General features: G+C 43.9%; 1 protein-coding gene across 5 annotated transcripts in view; it reads right to left on the bottom strand.

The window, feature by feature from the left end:
* Positions 1 to 14,446, bottom strand: part of SLCO2B1 (solute carrier organic anion transporter family member 2B1) — a 65,056-nt gene extending 50,610 nt beyond the window's left edge. For 2 of the 5 annotated variants that reach the window (XM_083499637.1, XM_083499639.1), the window contains exons 1-2: positions 14,223 to 14,446; positions 12,255 to 12,576 (exon numbers count right to left, since the gene is read on the bottom strand). The gene's annotated coding sequence lies outside the window, so the exon portion shown is untranslated. Of the gene's footprint in view, positions 1 to 9,531; positions 9,617 to 12,254; positions 12,577 to 14,222 lie in introns of all 5 variants that reach the window. The other 3 variants (XM_083499638.1, XM_083499640.1, XM_083499641.1) reach the window with 3 other exon arrangements.
* Between the last annotated feature and the right edge of the window lie 828 nt (positions 14,447 to 15,274).

The following is a 15,274-nucleotide window of genomic DNA, read 5'->3' as shown; positions in this document are numbered from 1 at the left end:
TTTTCTACAGATCAGTTTCATTTCTCGAGACCTTAGTGTTACATTAGGAAGAAAAGGGGGAAAGAGGTGGAGGGGGGCATGGTGAGTGGGGTTGGGGTTGGGTGGCAAAGCTTCTACTCCACTTAATGTATGTGTGGGGTTTTGTGTCAGCGTCACTTGTGCAGGTCCTCTCTACTATTCGCTTGTGTTACTTTGGTGGTGAGAGAGGTTGGGGTTGGCCTAGGGTGTGGTTGTTTGTTTGCGGTTGGCTGTGGTGAACTTTGTTTCCATGTGTGAGTGGGGTGGGTGGGTGGGTGGGTGTTTTTGTATCAGGTTAGACATATTGATTCATATGCTGTTGGCAGATTCTTGTTGTTGTCTTGTTGGGCTGTGTATGTGAAGACGTCTTCTTCTATTTGTCTCCGTGTCACATTCAGTTTATTGGTTAGTTTTACTAATAAGGCTGTTTCCTATACTGTTTGATATCATTGATACATGCTTACTGCTGACAGGTCTCTCCAGTGTCTCGCTATGATGTTTCTGTCCCTATTGAAATTCATTTTGTTAGTTTGGGCCCAATTCTCCAATTTGTTCAGGTCATCTTGGATTCCAATTCTGTCATCTTTCCATGTGCTCTGGCACCCGTCATGGTCCTCCGTGCGCCAATAACGGTTCAGTCATGCTGGCCACATGATTAAGAAAGCTGTCTGTGGACAAACGCCGGCTCCCTTGGCCTGAAAGCGAGATGAGCGCCACAACCCCATAGTTGCCTTTGATTGCCCTTAACCGTCCAGGGGTCCTTTACCTTTGTACTTTTTTACCATCCACAGATTTGATGAACATCCACTCAATTCCTTCATCCAAGTCATTTATAAAGACGTTGAACAACAGCGGGCACAGGACAGAACCTTGCACCACCCCACTTGCTACTTTTTTCTAGGATGATGAGGAACCATTCATGAGCACTTGGGGGGTTTGGTCAGACAACCAGCTACAAATCCACCTAACAGCTACATCATCCAGCCCACATTTTAGCAGCTTCTCCATGAGAACATTGCCATGAATGGTCACCCACAGACACATAAGCAAAGCCATGCAGGATCAGTCCAGTATTCTGTTTCTCATGGTAGCCAGGCAGAGGCCCTTGGCAAACCCATAAGAAGGACAAACCCATAAGCAGTTGCTTCCTGGCAACTGGGGTAACATATTTGATAAATTGTTGACAAGTGGCATCCACACAGAGACCAGGAGGCCCCCAGTTTGTGTCTCAGCTGATCCTGACAGGTAATTCCACCCAGTTCCAAGTGAGAAAAGGGGAAATCCTGTTTGAAAAAGAGAACAAATCCTTCCTTCCAGGAAAGCAACTGCTTGCCTGTCTCAACCTCTGCTGAGACACTAAGCCACATGTACTAGGACAAGTTAGGTTTGTTGGACTTGTCTGTGCAATTTGCTGCAAAACCTCATACTGAATAGCAGAGCAGAACAATGCTTTAAGAGGCTATAAAAACAAAGTTATAATAGCAAATCAATCCTCCCAAGCAATCTCGCCCACAGGCTACGAGCAGAGTACAATAGAAACACTAAAAGACATTGAATGCAACGCTGTGGTTGTATCTGCTGTGGTTCATCACTAGAATTTGCACTTGACTGGGAGAAATTCACATTAATGTTCTCCAACCAAACTAAATGATTAAAATATGGCTGGCAGGCACATCATTCCACCTGGGATTCCTGCAGGTGCACTGCTTCCCATCAGCCTAAGTAAGATTTCAATGACCATCCACTATATTTTCTCATTATTTCTCTGTGCTGCTTCCTGCAGTCTGCTTAGGGAGAGATTGTGCAACCTTATTTGATGGGCCAGGAAGGAGAGAGATATAGAGGATAAAGCATTTTGGGAAAGGTCACAAAAGTGATAATGAATTCACCAGAGGGTGAGTGTTACAAACTGCACCAAAACAAAAGGGAAGCCTCCTAAATCAAAACAGGAAACAATGAGTTGAAATGAAGAGCAGTGCTTCTGCCAGGAGAAGAAAAAAATTAAAACGAAAAATGTTGCAGGAGAAAGAACTGCAGACTCAGAGAGCGCTCCTCGTTTTTTATTTTCACGAATGCTGCCACCTAAAGACCAGGAGTCACATTTACAACTCTACAGTTGAGAGATGCCAGGGGGGGACCTACAGCAAATACCGGTAGGCTCAGATAATCTGCTTCATTCAAGAGTGTTTGGACTTGAACTGCTACCACCATCTAGACCACCTTGTCCAAAGAGGGGATATTTTGGGCTGAGCAATCTACTGGATCCAGAGAAGATTTATTAAGGAACGGTTGCACAACTGCCTTCTTCAAGGCACTTGGGAACACTCCCTTCCATAAAGTGGTATTAATAATCTCCCGGACACACGCAGTCAATGCCTTCCCGCAAGATGGAAGTAGACAAAATGGGCAAGGACTGAGAACACAAGCACTTTACCTACATCCTCAGGCTGCATTGATTGAAACAGAGCAATTATTTCCTGAAGTTGAGATAAGGGGCAACGACATTATCCTTGCACACAGAGGCGCCAACATCTCAAGATGATTGAGGGGGCTAAAACGCAACAACCTGACATTGCAAGGAGCCAGGGGGCAGAGCTGAACACCCTCTGAACATTGAGGGGGCCCACCCCCCACCCCCCAAAAAACCATGGTGTGTGTGTGAAAGTGCCTTGACCCCTAAGAGTTTGCCTAGGCTTGCACAAGAACTTTCAACAGAAAGTTTTGCATTATAAATTAGGTCAAAAAGAAGAAGAAAAGAAGGTCTCTTGACAGCATCAGAAGTGATTCTTCATTATGGCTACTTATTATAGACTAGCAAGATTATGATTATTCTCAGTTACCTGTTCCTCCCATTACAGCGTAACATTTCCATTAAAACCGTGCATATTTAGAGTTGGCTGTTCTGTAGAGCCATTTATCATGCACCCAGAGCACATGGCAATATGGGGTGAAATGTCTGGAGACCAATATAAAGCAGGTCATTCTACAGGGAAAACTATAAAGAATAATACATCCGAGGAGAAGTAGCAGTGAAGTCACACCCTGTGGCCTAGAAGCCATTCTGCACATATCAGAGCGGTTTTTCAGTGCAGAAAGGGGGCATGACATTTTGTTCTGTCATGTACCATCTTCCACCTGCACCTCTCACAAGTCATTCTAGTTACAAGCTGGGAATTGAGATATATTTCAACCATTAAGGTGTCTGATGTAATTTTTATGAACTCTGGGTTTAAAGTTATACATGTATAATTCATGCAACCATATTAAATTGCTCTCTTATTACTCCTCTCTTCATTAATCTCCATCTGATTTATAATACTGGCTGGAAATCATCTGAGAACTAATGATAAAAGCTCAGCTGAAATTAGATGATCACACCATAAATTTCCCCCAACTTTGGAAAGACCGACAAATACAGAGCACTTTACTTTTCCTATGCGAACACATAAGTTCCAACTCCACGGCAATAATGAATACATTGCTTCAATGCTAATTTACCCAACACTTTAGGAAACTGTCTTTTTTTCCAAAAACACACACAAAACAAAACTGTTTTGTTGCAGTTTCACCCATTGAATGTGTCCTAGCCTTTCACTGTGTGCTTGGGCCAAGGCATCTAACAACCCAAGAGCCCTCCTGAATCAGATCAAAGGCCTATCTAGACCAACATCATCCTCTTTTCTACAGCAGCCAACTGGATGATGCCCCAACGGGAAGCCCATGTGCAGAGCAGGAAGGCAACATCCCTTCTCCACCATTTGCTCTTTAATGACCATTATTTTTCAGAGATACAGGAATATCTGTCAGGGCTTAATGGTAGATCTATCCTTCATAGATAATCAAACGATGAGACATAGCTGAGTCAGGCTCAGTTCCCAAAATTGCCAAGAGGGCGTGGAGAGATCATCAGGAAGTGGGGCTGATAGGTTCTGGAAACAAATAAGAGTTGTAGTGTAAAGGTAATGAAACTAGAACAAACCAGGACCGAGCATGGAATATAGACCCTGCAAGTGTCCCTATTTTCCAAGGACAGTTCCAGATTTACAGAAGCCATCCCGGTTTCTGATTTGACCTTGGAATGTCCTGCTTTTCCTTAGGACATCCCTATTTTCGTCAGAGAAATGTTGGAGGGTATGGAGTTATGCGATCCCCAAACCAAGGAGATAAGTAACTGTACAACCTTTAGAAGACATCTGAAGGCAGCCCCTTTAGGGAAGTTATTGTAATCTTAAATGTTTTATTATGTTTGTATATATGCTGGAAGCTGCCCAGAGTGGCTGGGGCAACCTAGTCAGAAAGGTGGGGTAAAATAAAATTATGATGATGATCATGGAATAGGGCATCCCTATTTTCATTGGAGAAATGTTGGATTGTATGGGAATAGCTTTGTTAAATTGGTAAAGTTTATAAAAGAAGACAATGTGTATTTGTTACAATGACACACACACACCCCGGCCAGAAAAACCAATAATCTGGGACTAGAGCTGCCCACAAACATACGGTAAATATTGAGTTGACTTGGAACCCTCCTGCCTGGGAAAGACGTCGAAAATATTTCTAGTGGGGATACAGAGTTTTAAAAAAAAGAAGCAACATTTCTGAGAGAAATTCCGCACGTTCTTGGATTTAATCCCTCAGAGCCTGCCAACTTTAGAGAAGAGCTTCTCCTGCTCAATAGCCCTGCTCCAAAAGGTGACTCCAAGGAAGGGGGTGTCGATGAGGATGAGCATCGAGGCCTTTTCAACTGTAACCTTTAGAGTCCTTCCTCAAATGTAGGCTCAGTTACTTAAAGCATTTCTGACTATCAAGGTCCTCCAAGGCAGCTTGCAGGTGCTCATTTTCATTAATATCAAAAAGCCGACCAAGTATTACTTGCTGTCCTTGCTTTTCAGTGCTCTGCCCACACAAACATTTGCATTGAACAATGTTCTGTTAATGGGACGTTAGCTGCTGTAATGAGCCCTTAATGTTGCACTGTACTATAAATTGAAATGGATTATAGCGGCATGCTAGCTGGCTTATTCAATTTTAATATTTTTAGTTTAATTGTGTTAGGGTTGATGTATGGAAATGAGCCTCCTACGCTTGCCGATTGCAAGGTTGGCAGCTTGAATCCGTGCAATGGTGTGAACTCTGTCCCAGCTTCTGCCAACCTAGCAGTTCGAAAGCACACTAGTGCAAGTAGATAAATAGGTACTGCTGTGGTGGGAAAGTAAACGGCATTTCCGTGCACTCTGGTTTCCGTCACGGTGTTCCGTTGCACCAGAAGAAGTTTAGTCCTGCTGGCCACATGACCCAGAAAGCGAGATGAGCACCACAACCCCATAGTCGCCTTTGACTGGACAACCATCTAGGGGTCCTTTACCTTTACCTTTTACATTATGGAAATATGCTTTTAGAGATGTCTCTGTGTCATACATAGAGCCCTGCTGAATACAACTGAGGGTTCACCTACCTACACCTAGAATCATAGAATTGTAGAGTTGTAAGGGACCATGGGAGTCACCTAGTCCAAACCCCTGCAATTCAGGAAGTTCTTAACCAACTTGGGGCTCAAACCCACAACAGAGAGATGAAGAGTCTTATGCTCTAGTGGCTGAGCTATCCTGTCCAGCATTCTGTTTTGTACAATGGCCAAGCTGATGGCTTGGAATTGGCACGTATATAAGCTGCACCTTTAAAATTCATGGGGGGAGAAAAAAAAAGACAATACCCAAATATAAGCCGCTCCCTTAAAATTCCGCAGGCACTCACACCCATTCCGTTTTACTGCATGTCTATTTCAGCAGTGATATCGTAAAAGCCACTTTTTGTAAGGTTGCGAATTTAAGCCGCACTTTTAACTTTTCATGGTCGGAATTTGGGGGGAAAGTGAGGCTTATATTCAGGCCAATACGGTAATCAGGGCTTGAAGCCATAACACCATCCCATCAATGCTTTCCAGCAACTGGTGTTTAGATTACTGTCATGTACTAGAGGAGGGAGAAAGGTTGTTTTCTGCTGCTCCAGAGAAGCGGACACGGAGCAATGGATCCAAACTACAAGAAAGAAGATTCCACCTAAACATTAGGAAGAACTTCCTGACAGTAAGAGCTGTTCGACAGTGGAATTTGCTGCCAAGGAGTGTGGTGGAGTCTCCTACTTTGGAGGTCTTTAAGCAGAGGCTTGACAACCATATGTCAGGAGTGCTCTGATGGTGTTTCCTGCTTGGCAGGGGGTTGGACTCGATGGCCCTTGGGGTCTCTTCCAACTCTATGATTCTATGATTCTATGATTCTACTTTATATGGGGCTGCCCTTGTGCTTGGTTTGGAAGGTGCAGCTACTGCAGAATACTGTGACTAGAGTACTGAGTGCGCATATTATACTGGTGTGCAAGGATATGCACTGGCTGGCTATTTGAGGTTTTGTTATTAGCACATGAAGTCCCAAACAACTTGAACCAGGATACCAAGCAAACTACCTCCTCTGCTATAAACTAGATCAATAGAAATGAACAACAACAGCCTTCACATGCACCAGTAGAGACTTTACTTGGGCAGCAGACTGCTTTCTGGAAACCTCTTTGTTGTTTTTAGTTTATAGCATCAACCCTCTGCATTTCTGTCCCACAAGAGGTTTGGGAAGCTCCATCTGTGGGATGTTTCAAATGTCTCCTAAAAGATTGGTTGTTTACTCAGGCCCATTGGAGATGTTTGAGAGTGTTACCTTGTTCAGTGGCTGTTTTAAATGTTGCATTTGAAAAGTATCAATTGTATTCTGAACTTCTTTCATATCTTATTGTACTTTGATTCCTTTTCTGTACATCAGATGCAGATTTTTGTTAAGCGGTATATACATTTCCTGAATAAATAGTAAGTGGCATACTGAATCTGAAAGCTCCATGTGTATTTTACTTTTACAACAGCGGCATTTAAATGTTTTGGAGCAAGCAAGAGTGCCTAGGCCTAGGTAAGCATTGCATTCAGCCTCTGTCCTCATTATTTACTACATCACCAGATCTGAGACTATCATCAAACTTGAGAGAGACCATTAACAACTCTCAACTATTTTTAATTGAACAATTTGGCACCAGAGAGCCTGCTGTCCTCCTGCTACATTAAGGAAACAATTGCAGCTGTAAACATTTTGTAATTGGAACATTTGTTTCAAAACATGTTTGTTTCAGTTGCCTCAATTGGGCATCCTGGCAGGAAACAACTGTGCAAATTGGTTGTCTCTTAGTGCTGCGGATTTGTCCAATAGTATTGGTGCCATAATTAAAATCCAGGGACGGAGTGATTGTGCGCACAGTAGCAGGTTGCTGCTGCAGTGCCCAATCCAAAAAGCACACTGACTTGGAAGCACAAGCTGATTGTGGTCAGATGGGGACTATGGAAAGCATTTATTCATGTAGACACTCATGGGTGGCTCCGGGGGGGGGGGGGGCAACCACCTTCCCCAAACCAGAAGCTGCTTCCTCCACTTACCCTCCATTGCTGAACCCCTGTCATGAACATATACTGCTATTTTCCTTTCAGAGATCCTAATATATGTGATACAACTCACCTACCTATAAATATGCTCTGCCCCTTCTGTGCCCCCCCAAGAAATTTCTTTCTGGTGCCACCATTGTACACAATCCATATGAACAGTATAACACTGAAGAGGCTCTTTGCCAAACAATGACTAATATGTGTTTAGTCTTTAGTGTTTGTTGTATAAGAACTAGGAATCAGCCAGGTTGCTGCAAACAGAATCAACGCAGGCCAAAGTGTGTAGCTTCTCCATTCTATGAAACTAGGGTCTGGGTGGCCTGTGGAGGTCTTTTGCAAAAATCAAGATTTATTTATTTATGTATTCACCCAAGCTGAAAGCTCTCCTAATGCAGGGGAGGTGGGGGGGGGGGGAAGACACATTGTGCAATTGGAAATCCTTGCATGGGGTTTCTGCTGACAGGACATGAAATGTGAATCTTGCCCATAGTATTTGACAAAAATGGAACTGTGGCAGAAAGAAAACAGTGCTGATTGTGACAATATATGTCAGAAGGGAATCACTACTTTCTTACATCCTTAGTATTCAGCCATTGTTTTAGGAGAGCTGTGATCTTTCTTTAATCTCACTTTTTGTCATTCTATCAGGTGGTCCATGTTGAAGGTTCTGCTTATATATTCTATTTTAAACACTCTAAAGCAAACCTTCTGCACTATTTTGTTAAAAACTCAAGTAAAATTATTGCTGCTAGCCAATTTCCAATTGATTGTAGAATGAAATGTGATAGAATCTTATTCTCCAATATGCCCATGATACAGATGTAGATTATATCTTTGCATTTGTAATAATGCTCGTTTGATTGTCAAAAATGTGATTGGATTTTGTTCTTATTGGAGGTTTTAAATCTGAGAAATAATGAAAAAGGGATTATCTCCTCTTTTATTATTTCCTTATATATATGCAAATTATCTTAAAATTATATTCTGCAATTAAATGCTTAAAAACCAGCCTTCTGGTACTATTCACATTGTTCTGATGAAAACACTAAACAAAAGAGATGGATAATATTTGGGGAGGTAGTCAGGAGAGACATGGCATTTCACAAGTTTTTCCCCCCAGTGCATTCAGCACTCCTCAGTCCACCCCTACACAAATTGCTGGGGGAAGCAGGGCTCTCTTTGCCCTAGCAGACACCCCCAAACTTCCTAAAACCCAGGAACTCTGAGACCAACACACCCTGCGTTTCCCAGGCAGCTCCCTTGTAAGTTACTCAGCGTGTAAAGGTAGCCCACACTCCTTGAGGCTCTCTCAGATCTCAGAAGCCGATATATCACATTCCAACAGAAATTAGCAGTAGCTAAGTCTCATTCTAGTACTTTGTACTGCTTAGGCATGCCTAATGCTTGCTGAGCTGTGTCCATGATCCGTGTTGCTCCATTTTTATATACAGTAGATCACTATAATATATTTAATAGTATAGTCCATAGCATACGAGACCAAGATACAATGAGTATGGTCTATCTAAAATTAACTGTTGCTAGCTCTTACTGAGGGAAATTTAAGCAGGTGCTTAACACTCCCACTGAAATCAATGGGATTTGAAGGATAATATATATCGTTTAACTCCACAGCAGTTAGCAAATATTTATCCTAATGTAAGCAGTAGGTGTTGGAGATATGGTGGAACATAAATAGGTTGTCAGAAGTTATTGAAAAGAAATTATAAAAAATATAGCAAATATGGTTTGCTGCTCCATAACACCAAACTCATTATACATAGCTTAGGGTATCTGAAAACTGAAATACAATTAGAACATTCTATTTGAATTGGGAAATTAATAATAGCAGCAAAAATACGGATCACGCTCACTGAAAATGAGTGATTTAAGCAAAATGGTATGTTGCTATGATATCCAGACTTACAGAATTTGTACATTTAAGAGAGTATGGCAAAGAACCATGCTGATTATATAAAGCAAATATTCAAGGCTGGGAAGGGAGCATTTGGCCTTGCCAATGTTGTGGGACTAAAACTCACATCATCTCTGACCATTAGACATGCTGGTTGGGGCTGATGGGAGTTGGAGTCCAGCAACATCTGGATGGTCAATTGTTTCCTACTCCTGATTTAGGATGATAGCCAGCTAAGTCATACTCGGAACTGAGACCCACTGAATTCAGTGCACTTTAGTCAACATTAAATTTCACTTGTCTACTCTGATTATATATTTATTTATTTACCAGTAGACCTTCACCGTGAGGTCCAAGAGGTGGTCACAACAATTTAAAATGCAATGTTAAAAACCGTTTAAAAACTAACAATGGGTCCTGAAAATATACATCTCAGGTAGCAAATGCCAGGGTAAAGAGGTGTGTATAACATTGGGTATTGCCCTTAATTTAGAAGTAAGCGTTTTCTCACTGCTGAAAAATGAAGAATGGGAAAATGACAATGGTAGATATATTATATGGAGTAAATTCGAATTAGTTAAGGTAATTGTTGAACAAGCCTTTTAACTGGAGTTTTCAGATCCCAGGATGGGTTAGGGTTAGGGTTTTTCTTATTAAGCACTTCAGGATGTTTCATGGTAAATGATTCACAAATGAAATGAATAAGAAAGTTAACTTGTAAATATGAAAACATTGTATGTGTTTGTGTATGCTTATATAAAAGAAAGTCCTTCAGACTGCAATCCTATACATGCTTACTTGGCTGTACATCTCACTTAACTCAAGTGATTTTTGTTTACTGCACAGCAGGAGAAGCTGACCATCTCCTAATCCAGTCTAATATCTCATTATTCTCATTAAACTTGCGCTTAAATCATGGCTTCATCTGTTCAGAATAACTCTGCTTTATAGGTCACCATCTTATCAGTATCATTCAGCAAAAAAGGGGGGAAATTACATTTTACTGGCCACCCATACATTGTGGCCCAGCCCACATCCAACAGTACATCTCCTAGAGCATTACACACCAGACATTTAGGCTTTCAACGGGCTTTCAATTTCCCCCCCCAGCTCACAATGTCACAGAAGCTCCTCCACTACAGTAGTACCATCTTGCTCAAACTGAGGCAGAACACTAGCCGTTTGGGGATCTACATCAGAGATGGGGAACCCCTGGCTCTCGACAACGTTGGACTACAACTCCCATCATCCCTGACCACTGGCCATGTAGGCTGGAGCTGATGGGAGTTGGAGTGAATGGGTTGGCAAACTAAGGCCCGTGGGCTGGATCAGGCCCAATTGCCTTCTGGATCCGGCCTGTGGACAGTCCGGGAATCGCCACGTGGCTCGCCAGCACACGCATTCTTACCCTCTCCCTCACACGGCAGCAGCACCTCCTCCCTCCCGGCTTCTTCCCGCCCTGCCTAGAGGAGGAAGGGGGCTGGGGTTTGTTGATGCCTGCAGCAGCAGCAGCGCTCGAGCTGCTGCCATTTTAAGCAGCCCCTCTCGGCAGCCCTTTCGTGCGCTGCTCATCGTCCCTCCGCCACAGCAGCCACCAGCCCCTGCCACTCGCAAGACACAGGTAAGCAGCCACCGGGGCTCATGGTCTCTTGCATCATTCCCCCTCCCCCCCCAAAAAAAAATATAGTCCGGCCCCCCCACAAGGTCTGAGGGATAGTGGACCGGCCTCCTGCTGAAAAAGTTTGCTGACCCCTGATCTAATAATAATAATAATAATTTATTATTTAAACCCTGCCCATCTGGCTGGGTTTCCCCAGCCACTCTAGGTGGCTTCCAACAAACTATTAAAATACAATAGTCTATTAAACATTGAAAGCTTCCCTAAACAGGGCTGCCTTCAGATGTCTTCTAAAAGTCTGGTAGTTGTTCTTCTCTTTGACATCTGGTGGGAGGGCGTTCCACAGGGTGGGCGCCACTACCAAGAAGGACCTCTGCCTGCTTCCCTGTAACCTCACTTCTCGCAGTGAGGGAACTGCCAGAAGGCCCTCGGAGCTGGACCTCTGTGTCCGGGCAGAACGATGGGGGTGGAGACGCTCCTTCAGGTATACTGGACCGAGACCGTTTAGGGCTTTCAAGGTCAACACCAACACTTTGAATTGTGCTTGGAAACATACTGGGAGCCAATGTAGGTCTTTCAAGACCGGTGTTATGTGGTCTCGGCAGCTGCTCCCAGTCACCAGTCTAGCTGCCGCATTCTGGATTAGTTGTAGTTTCCGGGTCACCTTCAAAGGTAGCCCCACATAGAACGCATTGTAGTAGTCCAAGCAAGAGATACCTAGAGCATGCACCACTCTGGCAAGACAGTCTGCGGGCAGGGAGGGTCTCTATGGAACAGATGGAGCTGGTAGACAGCTGCTCTGGACACAGAATTGACCTGTGCCTCCATGGACAGCTGTGAGTCCAGAATGACTCGCAGGCTGAGCACCTGGTCCTTCAGGGGCACACTTACCCCACTCAGGACCAGGAAGTCCTCCACACCTGCCCGCCTCCTGTCCCCCCAAAACAGTACTTCTGTCTTGTCAGGATTCAACCTCAATTTGTTAGCCGCCACCCATCCTCCAACCGCCTCCAGACACTCCAGACTCCAGAGAGTGTCACAGGTTCTCCAACCTGGATCCATACCTGCCACCATCTCAATGTGCACCAGCCCTTGTCTCAAAGGCTGCACCCCCTGGGAGACCAGGCAACCCTGCCCTCCTTTCTCAACAGACCCTTACTCACTTTGGGTGAAGGTAGACACATAGGAAAGTCTCCCCAACATTCATAACTCAATGAAGGTTTGTCACCTACCGGTAGCTGTTTCCTCCTCAGGAGTCACCACTACTTATGTCTACACTTGGATGATGAGGCATGTCCTTGTGGCAAGAGTCTTCGAGCAACTTTTTTGACTCCAAACGTCAAAGGCATAAGTCCTTCCTCGGCACACCAACTTAGCTGAATTACTCCAGTCCACAGGTGAAAGAATTCTGGAAAAGGGTGGGTTGAATCAATGGGGGGGGGGGGAGGCAAAGTGCTCTCCACTAACAGCCGGTCCCAATTTCAGACATGGGTTCTACCTTGATCATTCAACATATTTTCTTGCCCTGAGATGAGGAAAAGGGACAGAACAGCCCTGAAAAGAAGAAAACAAAAGCAAAATATTTTTAGCGATCACAATGTTCCTGTTAATGATATTTTTTTCAAAGCTTTACAACGCTTTAAAATGTAGTATTTTAAAAATCTCCAAGAAGCATACAGCATAAAGGTAGCAGTAATGAATATAATTAACACAAAAATATAACATTCAACCAGTAAATAGCAGTATGAAGCATATAAAAACAAATTAATATTATGGGTCAGGGAAAGCCTGGGCAAAAAGGCATGTTTTTATGAAACATCTGAGGAAACTGATGGCTGCTGTTTCCCACAGGGCAGGAGAAAGGGAATTCCATAGTAAAGGAGCATTAGCGAAAAATTTATTTTCTCATATATTTTAGTGGATTGTGCTCTAGAAGTATAGATGTTGGAAATTTGAAATTTTAGGAGTTGAACGAAAAATTTCGGCCTAGCTTCATTACATTTATTTTTTGTTAAAGTGGACTTCTGAGGTTTCCTTTGATAAACTGCTGCTGTTTCAGCTGTCTAAGTGCTTTTGAAAAGACACCAACTTCCATTGTATATGCAAGTTACTAATAAAGGCCTACCCTTCTATAGACCTACATGAGCACTTAAATTATGTGTGGTGGGAAAGTCTATTCAGCGTACCCTATGGAATATTAAAGAGTGGTGATCCAAAAATGGGAATTTTCTCTTTCACAGTCACCACCTAAATGAATGCGAGCTGCACAACGACACAGTAATAATTAAGACTTTGCCATCAAAGGGGCATTGTCTTCCATTCCAGAGATTCTGTTGGGCTGCGTTCTCTGATTTCCTCCATTTTCTACCCTTTACAATGTATTCATTATGTATTTACTTCACAGAGTTTACATGCACCGGATTGTAAGGAGACAGCAACCACCAAAGCAGTCTACAATAAACGAATAAAGCAATTAAATTATCGGTGGAAACAGTTAAACAACACAATGCCGCTGCCGTTTTGCAAGAGACCGTACGTATCGTGCTTTTCCGTGTATAAGACTGTTTTTTTAATTTTAAAAAATTATATTCAGCATTGTGGGTCATCTTATAGACGGATAGTCTCCCCCCATTTTCTCAATTTGGAGTCTCCAAAAACAAGGGGCGTCTTATACATGGGGGCATGTGATACGCGGAAAAATACGGTATGTTTTGTCAGGTGGGCCCAATGGCCCTAAGTGGTGCCTATGCCTTCCTCTTTCGTCCTGACATGTCCCATGCTACTCCCAGGGTGCTTGTGAGGAGGCGACCATCACCCTAGGCAGGCAGGCTGGGGGCGAAATCCGGGACGTGCCGCCCCATGGCCCCCCTCCAAGGAGCATTTCCTCGCAAGGGAAAAGGCCCTCTGCACATGGCAGGTGGCGCTTTGCCCGACGTGCCTTTCCAGAGCGAGAGAAGCATGCACGCCACCCCGCCTTCCTCGGAAGGGCGGGAACTCTGCGCATGCGCAGAGGTGCCCGGCCTGTGAGGTCGGAAGCGTCCTTTTTCGACAAAAGGCCCATTTCCGATGCAGATCCTCAAGCTGCTTGGGGGCAATATTGCAGGGGGGAGCTGCTCTGCCCCCCTCGAGAAGGGCAGCCGTGAGGGGGGGTCCAAGCCACAGGCGCGCATGAAGGGCGGAAACGCCTCAGGGAAACCAACCGCAAGGGTCTTTTCCTGGCTTATTTTCTCTCTTTTTGTTTTGTTTTGTTTTGCTGAACCAATCCTGGCTCGGAGGGGGAAGAGGAAGGGGAGCAAGAGAGGCGGGAGAGGGTCTCGCCAGCCCCCCTGCTTCAGGCTGCGGCCTGGTGCGCTGCCTCACCTCCCTCGGCTGCAGCCCGGTTGCCGCGGGCAACGGCCATGTCAGCAAGAGGAAGGCCAGGCCATTGTTTCCTTGTGGGAGGGGCCAGATGTGGGAAAGGGGCGGAGCCTCAGAGCCTGGGCCAGAGAAGGCCACAGTGGGCCAATGTGTGTGTGTGTTTATTCATTCAGTGTCGGTTTATTCATCGTTATATTTGCAATGTGTTCTTTATTTTCCAAAATAAATTCTAATAATAATAATAATAATAAATAAATTTTATTTATACCCCAGCCAGAGCCGGGCTCAGGGCGGCTAACACCAGCAAAATTACAGTAAAAACATAATAGGAAAAGGAGAAAAAACCAATTTAAAATACAATTTAAAATGCAGCCTCATTTTAAAAGTAGCCCACTGACAAAGAAAAATACAAAGCGTTAATATCTCTCCCCCCCCCCCCTTTTTGAACCAAATCAAGACTTTGCTATAGATGCAATAGAAACACAAAAAAGGGAGGGGGGAAATAGAGAAGGGGAAAGAAAGAAAGAAAGATGATGTTGCTGTTGTTGATGATGATGATGAAAGAATAGAAAAGAGGTTAAAGGCGAAAGATAGAAAAATAAGATTCAGAGAATAAAGAACAGGCAGTGGGGCTTGGGAAGTAGCTGAGGCCATAAAAGAGAGAGAAAATTGCCACGTAAAAAAAGAGAGAGAGAAATAAAAAACAGCTATGAAACAAGGAAAGCTGGTAGCGGCACGATATACACAGGCTGCCTCTGTTGGCTGTATAGCTCCGCGGGCCTGAAAATGAATCAAAACATCTCTGCAAACATATGCAAACAGCAGGCAGGTTCAGTACACAGTAGCAGCACTACGGAGAAATGGGGGAAAGTGTGATAAAGCCAGAATGGCAGTT

The sequence above is a fragment of the Podarcis liolepis genome, assembly GCF_965112155.1.
Source record: "Podarcis liolepis genome assembly, chromosome: 4".
In the NCBI taxonomy this organism is placed as follows: Eukaryota; Metazoa; Chordata; class Lepidosauria; order Squamata; family Lacertidae; genus Podarcis; species Podarcis liolepis.
Note: the sequence above shows the minus strand (reverse complement) of the source record. Positions and strands in the feature narration are given on the sequence as shown.